Source organism: Pinus tabuliformis, chromosome 2_2 (assembly GCF_031772625.1).
Source record: "Pinus tabuliformis cultivar Carrire ecotype Pingquan chromosome 2_2, CPIR1, whole genome shotgun sequence".
Taxonomy (NCBI): domain Eukaryota; kingdom Viridiplantae; phylum Streptophyta; class Pinopsida; order Pinales; family Pinaceae; genus Pinus; species Pinus tabuliformis.
Genome location: NC_142300.1, coordinates 42,362,934 through 42,382,758, shown reverse-complemented (window position 1 = coordinate 42,382,758; position 19,825 = coordinate 42,362,934). Strand labels below are relative to the sequence as shown.

The following is a 19,825-nucleotide window of genomic DNA, read 5'->3' as shown; positions in this document are numbered from 1 at the left end:
TGAAAGTGGAGTGTATATATCCATCAATATTTTTATAACCAATACCCATTTCTAAATGGAAGTGGTAAGTCATCTCTATGGACTTCTTTGTAGAAATACCAAAGATAACTAGACAACATGATGCTACAATACTAGTGGTGGACACGCTGAGTAAAGTAGCTCATTTTATAGTTATCAAGTCTACCCACAAGGAAATTGATATTGCCTAAGTTTTCATCAAAGAAATATTCAGATTGCTTGGTGAACCCAAGAGGATCATTTCATATAGGGATGCCATGTTCACGTCAAAATTTTGGAAAGTGTTGTTTGTTGGTCTTGGAATAGAGTTGGTATTTAGTATAGGATATCGTCCTCAAACGAATGGATAGACTAAAAGAGTAAATAGGGTGTTGGAGGACATATTAAATATGTATGTCATGCATCAACCTAAGAGGTGGGAAGAGTTTCTACATTTTGTAGAATTCGCTTACAACAATGGGTACCAACAATCATTGAAGATGGGTCCATTTGAGGCTCTATATGGCAGGAAATGCAATACACCTATCAATTGGAATGATCCATTGAATAGGTTGTTTCTTGTACCTAATATGTTGAAGGAGCTGGAACAAGAAGTAGTTTCTATCAAGAAGAAATTGAAAATAGGTTGGGAGAGGAAAATGAGTTATGCATATTAGTAGAGAATGCACAAGGAATTTCAAGTGGGGGAACATGTTTACCTCCATGTCAGACCAAGGAAAAGTTCACTAAGAATTGGGTATTGTGATAAGTTATCACTGAGGTTTTTTGGACCTTTTCAAATCATAAAAAGAGTGGGGCTAGTGGCTTACAGACTAGCCTTGCCACCCACAATGAAAGTACATGATGTTTTCCATATTTCTTTTCTTAAAAATTATTTTCATGATGTTAATAATGTTTTTGATTGGTTTGTGATATAGATGGAATCCAAGGAAGAATTCTAACCAAGACCAGAGTGCATTTTGTATCAGAGGTAGATTGTGCTCTGAATCGAGTAATTGAGTAGGTCAAGATGTAAAGGAGGCACTTTGGACCAGATGAGGCCACTTAGAAAATGGATGATCAAATGAGGGTATCATACCCTTTTTTTGTTTACAGTGTGATTAAATGTAAGAAGAGTTGTGTATATAAATATCGTTGTTGAAATTTGTGTTCATACATATAACATTGAGGAGGGTGTTCCTCTAAGGGGGTGGGGTTTGTGATAACTTTTTTGTTACCACTCTTGTAAATTTCATTATGAACTATAATTCATGTAAATATTATGGAAATGTAACATAATGACAAGGCTGGAGGAGTGGACACAGATTCAGAGGTCTGAGGAGGAGGATTTTCTTGTAAGCCCAAACCACTACGTTCAATTTTATCACATATCTCCCTGAAGAAATGATGACCTTGTTGGTGTAAGCATTAAAGAATTTATGTGTTTGCTGAACAAAGGATGATCCCATAAAGTCCCTAATCTCATGGAACGTGTTGGTGTGGTCAACACATAAGGAAAGGACATGAAGCAAAAGGTCCGATGGGAGACGATGTGTGAGAGGCACGGTTCTACAGGAAGCATACGAAGAGAGCAGATATTGTGGGATACACAAGTGGAGTTGTAAGATAAATTGTTGAAAAAAAGGCTTAAATATTAGTGTATGCACAAGGCTTGGATGCATGCTGAGGAACATGATGTAAAGAGAATATTGTTGTGTTGAGAAGGTAAAATCACAACGTGCTCTCGACTCCTATGTATTAGGTGGACACGATGTGCACTAAGGAAATTCTCGTGGTTTTTTAATAGGTGAAGACCCTACATGTGTGCTCTAGATTCTCATGGAACCTAATAGGTGGAGCCATGGTGTGCTTTAGATTCCTGCAAGATGGTAGTTGGAGGCATTGTGGGCTCTAGATTCTTGTAGTGTGAATTGGGTGGAGACATTGTGGGCTCTTAATTCCTATAATGATTGTTGGGTGGGTCACTATGCGTTATGGATTACCTGAAGTGATTGTTGGGTGGAGAACTACGTGCTCTAGATTCCCTAAAGTGTTTGATTGGGTGGATACATTGTGTCCTCTAGACTGCTGAGTATAAGGAGGACACACTATGTTCTTTGGATTCCCACGTGATCTAGTTGACCTATATTGGTGTAAACTCCCTTCAGCACTTGACTCCTCTGTCTCTGAATCCAACTCAAGGGTGCTCCGCTGCAAGAAAGGTTCCAATGTATCTAGCCTACATTTTTGTGGAGAGTTTAAGCCTCTGCCTTAGTTTCCAAACATCTAAGTTAACTAGATAAGTATATTCACCTATACATGAGTTACTATGTGAACAATGTAAACTATCATATGGGAACTATACCGAATACCCATTTTTTTGAGGTAGAAAAAAATCATCCAATTTTGAAAAGTGTTGATTTAAAATACACCTTTTTTCTTAGCATATTTTTGACACTTTAAATTTTCTTATGTATCAATTATGAACATTATTTTTAAAATGTTAGATATTTTCATGATGATTTTGAAAAGTGTTGATCCAGCATAAAGCCCTTTTTTTAGAAGACTTATTTTGACACTTCAAATTTTCTAATATATTAAGCGTAGGTAATTATTTTTTAAATTTAACAATTTTTGAAGTAGTAATCGTCTTTTTCTTCTTCTTCCCCGAGATATGTATTTTTAAGTATTTTTCAGGTTTTTGTTTTTGTTTTTTTTTTTCTTTCTTTTCATTTGTTTTTTGTAGCGATATCTTCATTTTTTTTGCATAGTATATTTTAAAGTTACAATTTTCTATATATTCATCTATCGTTAATTAATATTTCAATGCACATCAAATAATTGTCATTAAAAAAGAAATAATTTTTAACATTTGACATAAAAATATACATTTTGAATATAGATATAACAAAACAAATATACCTTTTGAGACTTTTTTTGCTAAAAATGACATGTCAAATAAACAATTTTTATGGAAAAATTTTAAATAAAAGAAAAGTAAAAAGTAAAAAAAATTATGAATTTTATGTCAAAAAAATAATAATAATCACATTTTTTTCAACAAATAATGATTCGCTTAAAAATTAAAGGGAAAATAACAAAATACAAATATTAAACATATAACAACAATAATTGAATACTTATTCTTCTCATAAAATCTCAAAGTCAAAACATTACAAGTATAACTATTGAATAGTTCCAAAAAATGAGCTTGATTTGCAAGCATAAATTAAATTTAATCAACAATATCATATAATACATGCTCATCATCTTCTAGTGTTTCATTATTGTCTTCTTCCATAATATTTTGTGCTTCAGTTTGGTCATTTTCAACTTCTGATGGATCTTTGATGTCTACAAACCTCCCAAAGTGTCTTCTGATGGGTCTTTGTGTAGGAAAATCTCGTCCGCCCATGGCCTAGGGGCCCTGCATGCCCAAGGTCAATTACTGGAATCAACCCTTGGTGCCCAGGGCCCCTGGTCTGCAGGCCTGGGTGGGGGTGGGAGAGGCACCTCCTCCCAAGCTTGCAACCTAGGACCCCTAGTACGTGGGCTTGGGCAAGGGCGGGCAAGGCACCCCCGCCCAAGCTCGTGACCTATGACCCCTGGGTGCCTAGGGTCAATTCCCTAAATTGGCACTAGGTGATTCCTATAAATGACCCTGGAATCGACCCTCAGTGATTCCCAGGATCGACCCTCGGTGATTGTCGGAATTGGCCCTGGCCCTAAGTGCCTAGGGGAAATTCCCGAAATCAACCCTAACCCTAGATGCCTAGGGGAAATTCCTGGAATCAACCCTAACCCTAGGTGCCTAGGGTAAATTCCTAGAATCAACCCTAGCCCTAGGCAAGGAATCAACCCAGGCCGCTTCCCAGAATCAACCCTGGGCGATTCCCTGAATCAACCCTTGGGCAATTCCTAGAATCAACCCCGGCGATTCCCAGAATTGACCCATGCCTTAAGCGTCAAAGGGAAATTCCTGGAATCAACCCTAGGCAATAAACGAAATTGACCCTGGGCAATTCCCAATCTCAACCTTGTGTGATTCCTAGAATCGACCATGGGTGATACCTAGAATTAACCTTGGGTGATAACCAAAATCGACTATGGGCACTTCATAAGAATCGATACCCTAGGTGATACCTTGGGTGATTCCCCGAATTGACCTTGGGTGATACCCTTGGAATCCAAGGGTGATTCCCAGAATTGACCTTGGACTTGGGAGATTCTAAGAATTGACCCTTGGCGATTTGTGGAATTGACACTGCATGATTTCGAGAATTGACCTTGGCCTTGGGCGTCTCATGGAATTGACCTTGGGTGATTCCCATAATTGAAACTAGTTGATTCCTTAGAATCGACCCTTATCGATTCCTTATAATCGACCCTAGTCGATTTTCTAGAATCGACCCTAGTAGATTCCCTGGACCTAGGCGATACCCTAGGTGCCTAGGGGTGATTCCCAGAATTAACATTGGCCCTAGGTTCCTGGAATCGACCCTAGGCGATACCCTAGGCACTTCCAGGAATAGACCCTAGGCGATTCCTGTAATCGACCTTAGGAGATTCCTGGAATCAACCCTGGGAGATTCTTGGAATCGACCCTAGCCCTAAGCGCCCAAAGGAAATTCCCAGAATCAACCTTAGGTGATACCCAAAATTGACCCTGGACGATTCCCTAAATTGACCCTGGGTGATTCCTAGAATCAATACCCTGGGAAATTCCCGGGATCGACCCTCGACGATTCCCAAAATCGACCCTCGAAGATACCCAGAATCGACCCTAAGTGATTCCCAAAATCGACCCTTGGTAGTTCCCAGAATCGATACCCTTAGCAATACCAGAATTGAACCTTGGTGATTCCTGGATTCAAACCAACGATATACCCTGGGTGATTCCCATAATTGACCCTGGCCGATTCCCATAATTGACCCTTGCCGATTCTAGAAATCGACCCTAACCCTTGGTGCCCAAGGGTGATTCCTGAAATCGACCCTGGGTGATTCCTGGAATTGACCCTAGGTGATTCCTCAAATGGACCTTGGCCCTAGGCACCCAAGAGTGATTCCTGGAATCAACCTTGGAAGACTCCTCAAATTGACCCTAGGCGATTCCTGGAATCGATCTAGGTTGCCTAAGGCCCCTCGGCCGTAGGCCTGGGCAAGGGCACCTCACCCACCCCTGCCCATGTCAGCATCCTAGGGGCCCTAGGTGCCTAGTGTCATTTTCGGGAATCGACCCTTAGGCCGAAAGTCTAGGCAGGGGAACCTCGCCCTCCATTGCCCAAGCCTCCAGCTAAGGGACCCTGAACGCTTAGGGGAGATTTCCATAATCGACCCTGGACACCTAGGGCCCCTGGCTCGCAAGCCTGGGTGATTCCTGAGTCAACACTGGGCACCAAGTGCCCCTGAACCATGGTCCTAGGTAGGGGCAGGAAAGGTGCCACCACCCAGGCTTGTGGCCTAAGGGCCTTTGGCACCCAGGGACCCTAGTTCATGGGCCTCGGTGGGTGCGAGTGAGGTGCCCCTGCCTAGACCCACAACCTATGGGCCCTAGGCTTCCAGGTCCAATTCTAGGAATCGAACCTAGGTGCACAGGGATGAATCCAGTGATCGAATCTATGTACCTAGGGCCCCTAGGTTGCGGGCCTAAGCGCTGGCGGGCAAGGCGCCCTTGGTCAGGCCCACGACCAAGAGGTCATGGGCACCCAAGGCTGAATCAGGGAATGATCCTGGGCAGCGGGCCTAGGTGGGGGTGAGTAAGGTGGCCCTACCCAGGCCAGCAGCCCGAGGCACCTAGGATCGATTCCGAGAATTGACCCTGGGCGTCCAAGGTTCCTAGGCCACAGACCTAGGCGAGGGCACACGTGGGCAAGGTGCCCCCACTCAAGGCTATAGCCCAAGGGCATTGGGCACCCTGGGCCAATTCCAGGAATCACCCATGGTCAATTGTAGGAATCTCCCAAGATCGATTCCAGGAATCACCCCTAGGTGCCCAGGGCTAGGGTCAATTCTGGGAATCACCCATGGTCGATTCCAGGAATGTCCTTAGGCCAATTACGGGAATCACCCAACGTTGATTCTAGGAATCACCACTCGGCACCCAAGGTATTGCCTAGGGTCAATTCCAGGAATCGCCCCTCGGCGCCCAAGGTATCGCCCAAGGTTGATTCTAGGAATCTCCCCTCGATGCCCAAGGTATTTCCAAGGGTCGATTCCAAGAATCATCCCTCAGTGCCCAAGGTATTGCCCAAGGTCAATTCCAGGAATAACCAAGGGTATCGACGAGGGTCAATTTTAGGTATCACCCAAGATATCGATTTCGGGAATCACCCAAGATCGATTCTAGGAATCGCACAAGTCAATTCCGGGAATCGCATAGGGTCGATTCCAAGAATCGCACAGGGTCGATTCTGGGAATTGCACAGGGTCAATTCTGGGAATATCTGATGGTTTATTCTGGGAATCGCCCATGGTCGATTCCAGGAATCACCTAGGTTCAATTCTGGGTATTGCCTAGGGTTGATTTCGAGTATTTCCCAGTTTCGATTCTAGGAATCACCCTGGATCTATTCTAGGAAGCACCCACAGTATTGAACAAGCTCGATTCCAAGCTTAGGGCCAAGGTCGATTATGAGAATCGCCCAGGGTATCACCCAATGTCCATTCTAGTTATTTCCCAGGGTATTGAGTCAGGGTATCTCCTAGGGTATTGATTTTGGGTATCACCCAAGGTATCAATTCCGGGAATCACCTAGGGTCGATTTAGAGAATTGCCAAGGTCGATTCTGGGAATCGCCTTGGGTCGATTCTGGGAGTCACCTAAGGTCAATTCCAAGAATCTCCCTGGGTCTATTTTGGGAATTGCCCAGGTTCAATTCTAAGTATCGCCTAGGTTCGATTCTTGGTATCACCTAGGGTCGATTTCAGGTATCAACTAGGGTTGATTCCTAAAATCGCATGTAGGCACCCAATGTATCACCTAGGGTTGATTCCTGGAATCACCCAACGAATCGCCCAGGGTCGATTCTGGGAATCGCCCATGGTCCATTCCAGTTATCGCCTAAGATAGATTCTGGGAATCGACCTTGGGCGCCGAGAGCCAGAGTCAATTCTGGGAATCGCCTAAGGTCGATTATGGTAAGAGCGTATGGTATCACATAGGGTTAATTCTAGGCCTAAGGCTAGGGTCGATTATGGGAATCGCCCAAGGTAGATATTGGGAATCGCCCCTGGGTGCCCAAGGCTAGGGTCGATTTCGGGAATTACCAAAGACCGAGGTCGATTTCGGGAATCACCCCTAGGCAAGCGGGGCTGATTCTACGAATCACCTAGTGTCGATTATGGGATTCGCCCCTTGGCATCGAGGGCCAAGGTTGATTCCGAGAATCACCCAGGGTTGATTCTGGTAATCGCCCCTAGGCACCTAGGGCCAAGTTTGGTTACAGGAACAACCCAAGGTTGATTCTAGGAATCAGTGAAGGTTAATTCCCATAATCAACCCTAGGCGATTCCCGGAACTAACCCTAGGCAATTTTTGGAATCAACCCTAGGAGATTCTCGGAATCAACCCTGGCCCTAGGACTGGAATCGACCTTGGGTGATACTCTGGGCACTTCCTAGAATCGACCCTCAGTGATTCGTAGAATCGAACCTGGGTGATTCGTAGAATCGACCTTGGGTGATACCTAAAATCAACCTTGGGCGATTCCCGGAATCGACCCTAGGAGATTCCTGGAAGCGATACCCTAGGCAATACCCAAAATTGACCCTGAGCGATACCCAAAATCAACCCTAGGCGATACAAAAATCGACCCTAGGTGATTCCCTAGGAAATTCCTAGAATCGACCCTGGGGAATACCCCCGACACCTAGGGATGATTACTGGGATTGACCCTGGGTGATTCCCTAGGAAATTCCTGGAATCGACCCTGGGAAATACCCTCGGCACCCATGGATGATTACCGAGATTGACCCTGGGCAATTCCCAAAATTGACCCGGGGCAGTTCCCAGAATCGACCCTCGGCAATTATTAGAATCAATACCCTAGTTGATTCCTAGAATCAATAACTTTGGTGATTCCTGAAATCGATACCCTAGGTGATACCCTAAATCGACCCTGGGCAATTCTCAGAATCAACCTTGGGTGATACCCTAGGTGCCCATGGGTGCTTCTCAAAATCGACCCTGGGCGATTCCTGGAATCGAACCTAGCCATGGGCGACCAAGGAAAATTCTCGGAATCGACCAAGGGCAACACAGGCTTGGGTAGGGGTGCCTCGCCCACCCCCGCCTAGGCCTGCAACCCAAGGGCCTTGGGTGCATAGGGTTGATTCCAGGAATCAGCCTTGGGTGCCTTAGGGCTATGGGTAGGGGCACCTCGCACTCCCCCTCCTAGGCCCATGACCCATGGACCCTGGGCCCTTAGGGGCGATTCCCAAAATCGACCTTAGGTGCCTAGGACCTGTTGTAACTTTTTCTGACACCTTAAAAAGTTACAATTTTTCTTTAAAATTTGTCACCTTCCTTCAATTTTATCCTTGCCTCGCAAAACAAACACTCTAATAGTCTTTTATTCAATCAAGTAAACTTAACCTAACACTACTTGAGAAGGTAAGAATGCACTAGGACCTTTTCCACTTATGAGAGAGAAAGTGGATGGACACTTCGGTAATCTTCTACTTATGTTAGATCTAAGACTTTTTTGATCCATAATGTAAATAAATGTCTTTCGAATTAATCACATCACTAGGAATTGGTTGATGTTTCGAACCAACTAATGTGGTTCATCCTCAGGACAAGGTAAAAAACTCAATCAAACTTCAAGAATAAATAGTATCAATGCATCATGGCTCGGATTAAGCCACTGAAAACTAGCCATTGGTGATTAGTTAAAAATGCTAGTTAGTTAATTAAAATATTTTAAATTTTAAATTAATGAATTTTAAATTTTTCACCTTCTTTCAATTTTATCTTCTTCAGTAATAAAATATCTTACCTTTCTTGATGTATGTTTCCTTGACACACTAGTAGGGGTGCCTTGCCCACTCGTGCCCCTACCCAAGATCATGGCCCAGGGGCTCTGCATGCCCAGGGTCCATAAGTCGGGAGCTTGGATGGGGCTGCCTCGCCTGCCCCCGCACAGGCCCATGGCCTAGGGGCCCTGGGCATCTTGGGCCCCTAGGCCGCAGACCTGTATGGGGGTGGGCAAGGCACCCCTGACCAGGCCCAAGGCCCAAGGCCCCTAGATTGTGGTTTTGGGCACAGGCGAGATAAGTTGTCTTAGGTTAAAATTTGAAAATATTTATACTTTTAGCCTTTAAAATAAAAATTACTCTTGGAATAATGAGTCTTTCATTCAAGTGTTCATTTTTTAATATTTTTTTAGTCATATAATTTGTTCTTAATGTCATGGTTGAAATATGTTGAAAACTTAAGGATTTTTAATTCCATGGTTGAAAATTTGTCAAAATTTTATCGTTTTTCTTAGTTATGATAGTTTATCTTTAACGCTAGGATTTAAAACAATTAGAATTTTAGGGTTTTCTAGAGTCATGATATCATATTTTTAACGACATGGATGGAAATTGTTGGAATTTTAAGGTTTTTCAAGTCCCATTATTTTATCCTTAACACCATTGCTAAAAAAGGTTGAAATTATACCCCCCAAAAAAAAATGTTATTCTAGCATCAACACTTTTCATTTTTGGTGTATTTTTTCATCTTTATTGCACAAAAAAAATTGGTTTTTACTTCCATTTTTAAAAAATTGTTGAAAATTTACCCTTAAAAAAAATCATCCCAAAAGACACACTTTTCATTTTTGGGTTGTTTTTCATGTTTTTTTGGGGTTTTTGGCTAGAGTTCTCATTTTGAGTTTATAGTTCTTGTTTGAAAGTTTACGTTTGTGGATGGAATGATATTATTGTGTGTTGTGGCAATGCATGTAATAGCGCTTTCATGAAGGAATGAGTTATTCTTGGTTGTTATAATGAGAAACTTATGTGAATGTTATCATGCTTATGAGGGATTGCAAGTCCCTATGGTTATTGAAACTTTCCTGAGATGCAGAGTTATTTACATAGCCTTGTATGATTTCTTAATGTGCATAGTTAATTTCCACAATGAATGGGATTCCATTGTTTGGAATGGTCATGGATATTTGACTAATTGAGACAGTTGATTGTCTTTATGTTTTAATGCATGTTTTTCTAATATATCTCTTAATGTTATGTGGAATCTATTTCGTGGAATGCTATGTTGTCTTCGTGCTTAATATTATAGATCATTGTTATCCACGGTAGGCTTGCTCAGGGGACAGTCAGTAAGCATGTTTATAATTTTATCGTTTGTAATAGAGATGTGTGTACTACCTTGAATGATCTATGTGGGGATAAGGATTTTATCCCTACATAACTCTGGTGTTCTTCGCAACACTAGGTCTCAAAGGAAGGCTGCGGAAAAGTCTCTGAAACCCTTAAAATTCTAAGCTAGAATACTGCAGAAAATAAGCTTATATGTGGATTGGGGAATTTTTATTATCTCTAACCACTATGATTACCCTAATGGTGGGTTTAACATTAATTTGGGTGATTAGAGATTAAACTTGTGTCACACATCATCGCTAAAGTGATAACCCCCTTTGGATAGGGCGTGGTAGGCAAAAAGTGTGACACCATCGATCAATCTTAGATGATGGGGAACTTTCATGTTGCACCATCCCTTTAGTGTCATCCTTGACTAAGTCCTTTTGCACTTGGGCATGATTCATAGAGAACGTGACAAAAGGCTATATTTTCTATGAATAGGGAAGTATGAAATTGCATGAATGGGCCCAACCATGTGGGACCCCGAATCTGACTAAGGTGGAAGATGCCATGAAATCTGGGCAGGTCTACATGGAAGCCACATGAGGAGTATAGAGGACATGGAATGTATGCCAAGGAAATACTATTGATGCGGAATGTTATCAGTGCAACGTGTGGTAGGGTAACATCATCCTAACATCAGTGTGATGTTAGCAAGACATTGTGAAGGTAGGATAACTTCGATTTAGATGAGGTGGACTCTATGCAAACACGTGGATACAAGGTGGTGCCATGTGACATGTCATGTCATACAGACAGTGCATAGTGGAAGAATTTTAAGTTCCTCCCTAATCTCTTAGAATGTATAGTAGAGAGCACAACGTCAAATTTGGTGTTTCAAGACAAAAAAAAATAGTTTGTGCCTTTCGTCTAGCGTTGAGTTTGATTAACCCATCCTCGGTTGTGGGTGTGAATAAAAGAAGGCAGCACGAAGGGGTTGCCTATTAACTAATGTTGAAAGTTCTAGCAATAGATTCTATTAATCGTCGCAAGGTAAGGGGTCCCATTATTAATATGGACTATTGGCCTAAATCAGGGCAATTGGGCCAAGGTTTAAACCACGAGGTGGTAAATCCATTAGCCATGTGAGGTGCCACATGGCACTACCTAATTGGTCAATATTCAGGAGGTCATAACTTTCAATCCAAGAATCAGATTAAGGTAAAGTTTACATCATCAGAAAACTCTTGAAAAGTTGGTTGCAATGGTGCCATCCAATGTTTATTATGGTAACCTTCAGAAGTAAATAAATTTTGTAACCCAATTTCCATAATGATACCTTGGAGGTTGGGTTGATTAAAAATTAATGCCTCCCATCTACCTGGATGGTTTGAGGGGATGGAAGGGAGCATTATAGCCTTGAAAGTCCTCCAACCAAGGAGGAATGGGGAATTTCATTCCACTTAAATTCTCATTATTAATGTGGAAATCATGCATATAAAAGCATTATTCCATTAGAATTATTATCATGATCTTCATTCATCGACAAATAATGACCTTATCCAGTACTGCATGAGATGTCATGGTGAATACAAACATCATTTAGCATAGATAATCCATTCCAATAATAAATTGCAATCACCATGTGATAAAAGAGGTGCTAAGGATAAAATTGTAGTAGTAGTAGTCTAGATTCTAACATGTCCAATCTCTTGCCTTAAATATAACCAATTTCTACACAATTTAATGTAGAGGTTGTCAATATGTATGGAATTGTATCATCCCACTCTACATTAATGTGTTTTAATAACCTCCACTATGTTGGTAATTAACGCCAAAATATCCAAATATAACACAGAAGCACTTAGACAACATGAGTTTTTACATGGTAAACCCCTAGTAGTGTGAAAAGGAAACATGCATGAGGAAAGGTAAGATATTTTATTACTGAAGAAGATAATTAAGCTTACAACCAATTCAACTCATCTCTTTGGATATATAGATATATCTATCTTGGCATTATTACATGTTTTACATGAGCTACAAGTTGTTTAATAAACCAACTATTGGAAACCAAGATAACACTGAGACGGGGGGGTGAATCAGTATTATATCATTTTAACAATAATTTAACCAATCAAATACATTCAATCAAAAGATAATTTACTAAACACATAAATATTGAACATGGGATATTTACATGGAAACCTATATGGGAAAAAACCACAAAACTTCTTTTGATTTTAATGTAAATACAAGCACCAACTTCAGTTTACATCAGATTTTGTAGGCACTAACCCCCTTTTCTATTCAAGCACTAACTCCCACTTATTTGTAGGAACCAACCTGTAGGAGGCCCCAACCCCCTGATATTTACATGCACCAACCTGAAGGAGACTCCAATCCCTTGATCTACAAGCATATACTTGCTACAGCCACTCAGATCCCTCTTTCATTCATTTTCAAATTCGTATCTATGACAGCTTTATCATAAATAACATATACATAACCTCTTTTGTCAGATCTGCTGGAATTCACTAATGTTTTCTATGCAACAACCTCTCTTCCTCTGATTCACTGCCTCAAATTATTTTATACTAGATTAAAGGCACCTCTCATAAAAAATGATTAGTATGGTTCTTTTATGAGAAAATTATACAATTAATGGTCCACTTCTTCAAATCTATGTTTTCTCTCACATAGTATCTCCAGATCTCAACTAAATTACTTTTGCAACTTCTACACAACACACTTCTGCATCCTCTCTCTCAGATCCACACAATTTGACCCTTGGATCTATTCACTTCGCGGAAGTGCAGTTATCTCTAATTATTCAATTGCTAACCTAGTTATTTTTCACATTCAAAATAGTCTCACCATCAATTCTCATGAGAATACACTTATCTCACATTGATTTCTTTCCATTTTAGACGTAGAATCTAGACATATCAAATTCAAACTTCATTTATTCCACCCCTTTAACAAATTTGGCTCTTGAAACCACCAAATTTCCAAAACCTCAATTTTTAGGTCCCTTGAAGCATGTGACTAAGGCCCAGAAGTGATGGCCTAAGCCCAGAAGGTGCTTAGCCTCATAATCTGTTTAATTTGTCCCTTTTCGTTAAAATCAAAATTCTTTACAATCTGGCATCTGGCTTTACATTTTGTAACATCCTCCTAGATTTTATCTAGGCCTAGATGTTCACACATATGGATAAGTCCAGGGATAAATTATTTTGTTGCCTTTTACTTTTCTCACTTTATTGCACACCCAGATTGCTCCAAGACCTAGATAAGCCTTAAAGGCTTTGATGCAGGGTCCACTATACTTCGAGAATTGTGCAAGTCCAATGTTTGAGAGATATAACATTTGGACTTTTCCAAAACCTAAAAACATGTGAACCATTCAACCCTCGGATGGATAGATACTCTTCAAGCATGGTGGAACCTTCCCTTGTATGGAATGATGACCAATCAGGACGACATCGGTTGAATCTGTATTTGGTTCACTTGTTAGCAGCTCAGTTTGTTGCATGCCCAAAGACCCAAATACCTAGATACATCCTCTTGCCTAGAATCCTAACCAAGTGGGAATTCAACCATTTCATCCATGATTACTCAAACCTAGATTTGGGGAAAAATCAAAGTGCTTGCTACCTGCACTCCCAGACACTTGGATGGCGGGATGAATTTTTCCCTCTCAACTCTAAGATTGTTGAAAAAGCAAAATTTTTAACACTAAGGAATCTGAAAAAAAACACCTCCTTAAATGAATCTAAAGGAATCAGAGTCTGCCACGTTGATGCCTTGTGTACCAATCAAAACTCTCCACCAGTCTTTGTACCATGTACCCTACTATTGTAGCCAATACAATAGCACTTAAAATTTTTAACCTGTATATCTAAATTTTGGTTCCCGCTATGCTTTTCAAGGTATTAACGGATATCCCTGCCAGTTGTAATGGTAAAACCCCTTTCATCTAGGATACAAGTGCCAGTACGTCCATGAGGCACACTACCTATGCTCGGTTGTCATGTTTCATCCTCTACATTAGGGTTTATGGCATTCTTCTTTTGTTCATTAAGTAAAGGATGTTTTAGTGTTGCATCTCCACTTATGTTTATTTAGGTTAAAGGACTTAGTTTCCTAAGAAGGTGTTTAAGTTGTACTTATGTGTGCCTTTTGTATGCCTAGGTTTTGGACTAGGATGTAGTCAAAATATAGGGCTTATTACTATTAGAGACAAATCTTAATGGAAAGTGCATTCTATAAGGAAAAAGAGAATTTTTTGTTGGATAGAAGGTGACAATGGATATGATTGAGCCATAGAAAAGTGCCTTGTTGCTATTGATACATAAATTTTTGTTGTCATGTGGGTTCTGGCTCAGAACACACTCAAAACTAGTTTCAAACAATAGGTGTGTAGGATCCTCAAATTCGACAACTTAGGAAGTTGTAGAGTCTATAAAACAAGGCTTCGGAAGCATTGATATTCTTGTGCACTCACTTGCAAATGGTACATAGGTTATTAAACCTCTTCTTGAGGCATCAATATAGGGATACTTTGCAGTTGTTTTAGCCTAGAGTTGTTTTGTTGTCTCATTGTTACTACCTATAATGAATCTTTGTAGATCCACAATATCTCTCACATATATTGCATCAGAAAGGATCATTCAAGGATTCACAAAGGTAATTGGATTTATAGATACCATAATTAAATACTCAATGGTGAATGATTCCTTGCAAAAGGATGTGTTGCATCACTTTATCTTCACCATTAGCCTTTGCAATAACTGGCACAATTGCGTATGTTGACAATGGGTTGCATGATATGGGAGTTGTGGTGGATAGCGCGAGATTTGTTGAACTTGAAACACCACAGACATATTGTTGAGGGAATCATCTCACAAGAAGTGATTTCTTCATCTTCCATTTTTGTAACACAAGGGCATTTTAGTACAATTTATCTCACGATGACAAATGTGATTGAATAAATCTCGAGTTGTTAGCAAGGGAAAGATCTTGTTCCTACATGTTCATTTAGCCAAATGGGTTACTAAAATATAGGCAAACATAGATGCTACAACTAATATTTTAGGTGTTGTCCAAAGTCCAAAAGACTCTAAAGGTAGATGTCCAAAAACTTGTTCTGAGGTTAGCTTCCTAGTCATGAAAACTTCACATTCATCATCACAACCTAGTATGATTGGCAACCAAGTTCTAGTTGAAGTAACCCTAGATTCTCAGACAACTCTTGAACAACCCTCCCATTTGGTTATTGATAAGAATTATTTACAGACTTGCAGATAAATACAATGCAGATGTTGGGCCATTTGAAATGAAAGAGACTTTGGTTACAACTGAACCAGTAACTAAAAATAACTCAAATGATCCTCGCATGGTAGAGGATGATGTGAAAGTATGTGACATTTGTGGCAATGCAGGTCTTGAGGAAAAACTTGTTATTTGTAGCATGTGTAATGATAGTGCAGAACATATTTACGACATGCAAACTATGTTGGACAAAGTTCCAGAAGGTAACTAGCTTTGTGAAGGATGTAAGTCTTCACAGAATGGTAGTTCAAAAAAAAATGAAGTCCCATAGAACAATGCATTAATGTCTAAGCCAACATGTTGAAGTAGCAGGAATCAGATTACAAAGTAAAACTCACATACTAGGCTCTTTACGAAAATGGATAGAAAAGATGTGAGCCTGAATTAAAGAGTTTGGTCAAAGGAATATGTAATTCCCATTCCCTTATAAAATGACAAGCAAAGGATTTAGAAGTTGGACCTGCCACCAAAAAGCAGGCTTTAGATGTTAGAAGTGCATATTAAGGTATCACAAATTCAAATGGAAATCTTGTGATTTATTGTGACAATTCATTCAAAGCAGTAGATACAGGACAAACTAAACCATCTCTTTCTATAGGTTTAACTGGAAATAAATTTCTAGTAACCTCCATAAAAGTGGGAAGCCTTCAAATGCGAGTGAGGCCCAATCACCAAGGTTTTTGGGAGCTTTATAGTCGACAAAAGGAAAATTCACCTATGTCCATCATTTACCTTTTGATTCTTCACCATGCATTGTTGCAAGAAGCAATGCATTATCATTTGTATTGTCTACTTTGACTGATAAGGGTAGTTTATCAGTGAAGGTAGTTGATATGTGGTTGCCCGGCAACCCACGATCAATATTAACCAATAGTTCAAGGGAAATGACAATGCCAAAGATTAATAAATACTTTAGTGAATTCGATGGACAAGCTTCAACAATTAGAGAAATATTGTTGTGTATTTAGTGTTAAGAGTTAGTGGCGTGAAATCAGTGAAGGTGATTTATGCCTCCGTTAGAGCTACCAGTGACTTGGATATAAGTTTTCTTCATGCTATGCTTATTAAAGGAATTTTTGAACCTATATCGGATACTTTTGTGAACCTCGTCAATGTTGATTGCAAAGAAAAGAGGCTTGAGAATAACTGAGGAAAATGTATCACACTATGGCTTGCTTCAAGAACCTTTGAAGTCACAAACCACAATCACAATGTGTTGTGGTAGCATCACTACCCATTGAGATTGTGATTTGCGACCTTCCCTAATCCCCTATCACACTTAGTCATAAATCACATTTTAAATTTGCAAAAATTTGTCTTTGCACTCTAAGGTTGTGATATGCAACCTCATTGAGTCCAACGCGTGTGATAAATCTACCGTGCACTTCCAAAATGCGACTTGCATTGCAACCATGAGATGCAACTAGGCTGAAATCGCAGATCACATTCACAGTCCTTATCAACCTTGTAGCCTAGAAATGTGACTTGTAACTAGCCCTTCTTACCTATTCTATTAAGTCACAAAGGTCAAAATCCTCACTTATATTGTAACTCCAAACTGCGATTACACTTTGAAAAAAAACTCTGACTAGCACAGGATTCATCTCTTGGTAAATCATTAGTCGCATTTCCAAATTCATCGGCATTATAAATGTGATTCACAACTAGCTTCAGTGACATGATAACCATGCTTGTGATTCAATTTTTAGCGTTACCAATCTATTCATCGCTTCAATTTTTCTCACACCATAAAAGAAATACATATTGTTGAAAGGTTCTGCTACGGTGATCACAAGAGAAATATTTTTGGCAGCTATTCCTATAGTTGGATCACCAAACAAAGGGACGAGCCTTTTATCAACTTCTTGAATGCCTTTGGGTCCTTATAATCCATTCACCTATGCGACAATAGAGAGAACAAGATTGATTTGTTTTTCCTAGCCAAGAAATAATAATTGGAGCTCATACTACTACGATGAAATAGAGGGATTCCAAAATAAGCACCCAGGAAGCGTTGGACCATTTGTTGCTTGTGAGTTTTGGGAAATATAATTTTCTAAGAATCGTCCTATTTCAGGTTCAATAGGCATGAGTCTTATGTGTAGGAATTCTAACTACAACAAATAGTGGCATGACATCATCACCAAAAGGAAAATTGATGCAATACCATAGGTAACATTTGGCTTTCCCCACTCCCATAAAATTAGTTTCTATGGTCCAAAGAGGTTTCTTGTCAATAAATACACCACATTTTGTTAAGCAAGGAAAAGTGGTGAAATCAATCAAGAACCTTTATGTAGAACTGAAAGAGACCTTGCACTACCCATTACATATAATATGGAAAAACACATAAAAACAGGGCTAAAACCCAACATTTAGGTTCATTGAAGGCAAATCTTTCTAAATTACAATGAGAGATTCTTTCTCCTCCTACAAGTGGAGATTCTTGTGTTGGACTTGTGGGGTTTCCATTAGTTGGAAATTCTACTCTTCTGAACAAGTTGATAGGTACCTTCTCAGAGGTGGCATCACATCAATTCGCCACTCTAACATGCATTCCTAGTGTTATTCATTATATACATGCAAAGTTGCAGTTACTAGACCTTCCAGGGATCATTGAAGGTGAAAAAAATGGTGAAGGGAGAGGAAGGCAGGTTATCAGTACTGCAAGAACCTGCAATTGTATTTTAATAGTTCTTGATGCTATCAAGCCCCTTACTCACAAGCACATTATAGAAAATGAGTTTAAAGTATTTGGAATCAAGTTGAACAAGGATCCTCCTATTTTGATAGTTAGGAATAAGGACAAGGTGGAATAAATTTCACATCTATTAGTGCCAACACACACCTGGACCTTGAGGTTGTTAAGGAAATTTGCAGAGAATACTAGACTCATAAAGCCAATATTTATCTTTTCTATGATGTAATTTCAAATGACCTTATAGATATGATTGAAGGTAGTCACATATATATGCCTTTCATTATTCTTGGTAACAAGATTGACCAAATAATGCTAGAGGAATTGGACATTTTTTATCAATTGCCTTACTACTGCCCAGTCAGTGCCCACCTGGAATGGAATTTGGATGGCCTATTGGAGAAGATATGGTAGTACTTAAATTTGACCTGAATGTATAAAAATTCCAAGGGATTGAATCCATACTATGAAAATAATGTTATTCTTTCATCTAAATCACGAATTGTTAAAGATTTTTTACTTGAATCCACAAGGATATATCGAAGAAATTTATATATGCATTGGTCTAGGGTTCTAGTGCAAAACACAAAATGAAAAAAGTTGGGAAGGATCATGAATTAGAGGATGAGGATCATCTCAAATACCTTGCCTGTGTTTGTTAGAAATAAGTACATGATTGTTGGCAAGGGACTTCTTCCAAAATATGATTAGGAAAGCTCGGGATGATCTTGCACTAGTTATAAATACCTTGATAATATTACAGTGTAGAAAAGGACTGTACATGGGTCCAAATTAACATCTTGCTTTCAGTTAATATCTTATGTCTTTAATATTGTTCTTTGACTACAATATATATGACCATGTGATCCCCTTGCAAGTAAAAGGAGGAAACAAGATTGTTTACCTATGAAAAGGAAGATAGAATCAAGTTGAGAGCAATAAGCTCTGATATTGTCAATGCACTAGCAAACTATCTTACAATTTATCCTTTCCAAGCTAAGAAGTCTGTGGGCCATTGATGTCAGCTAGGCTTGGTTGGGATGGGATCCCTAGGGTCAAATTTTGTCAGTAAAGTCAAGTTTTGTAATAGTTTTTGTGAAAGAATGTAAATTCTCTACGAAATATGGGAGCACAGTGCGAAGCTAAGTAAGAGTCAGAGGAGCATTAGTCCCTTGTATGGGTAGGTGATAGGATGGTTTTGAGACTCACCCATGGTCTGTGAGCCATGGTATTGTAATGAAAAGCATATATATAGTGAGTCATAGCAAGTCTAAAGTGATAACTTTGATAGAGAATCATTGTAAGGGAAAGGTGCTAAGGCATGAAAGGAATGTTTCATGTACTTAGGCGAAAGGGGAAGGCTCCTGTAGCTGAGTGGGTGGAAACCTTGGTAATTCCGTACCTAAGTGTGCGGGCCCTTATAGCTTGGTGTGCAGGGATAAGAAGTTTGTATCTTAATGTTTACATCTTAATAAAGACTATTTTGAG

General features: G+C 39.8%; 1 pseudogene; it reads left to right on the top strand.

Moving 5' to 3' along the window:
* Positions 1-17,987: 17,987 nt before the first annotated feature.
* LOC149191401 (developmentally-regulated G protein 3 pseudogene) lies at positions 17,988-18,999 on the top strand (annotated as a pseudogene).
* The last annotated feature ends 826 nt before the right edge of the window (positions 19,000-19,825 follow it).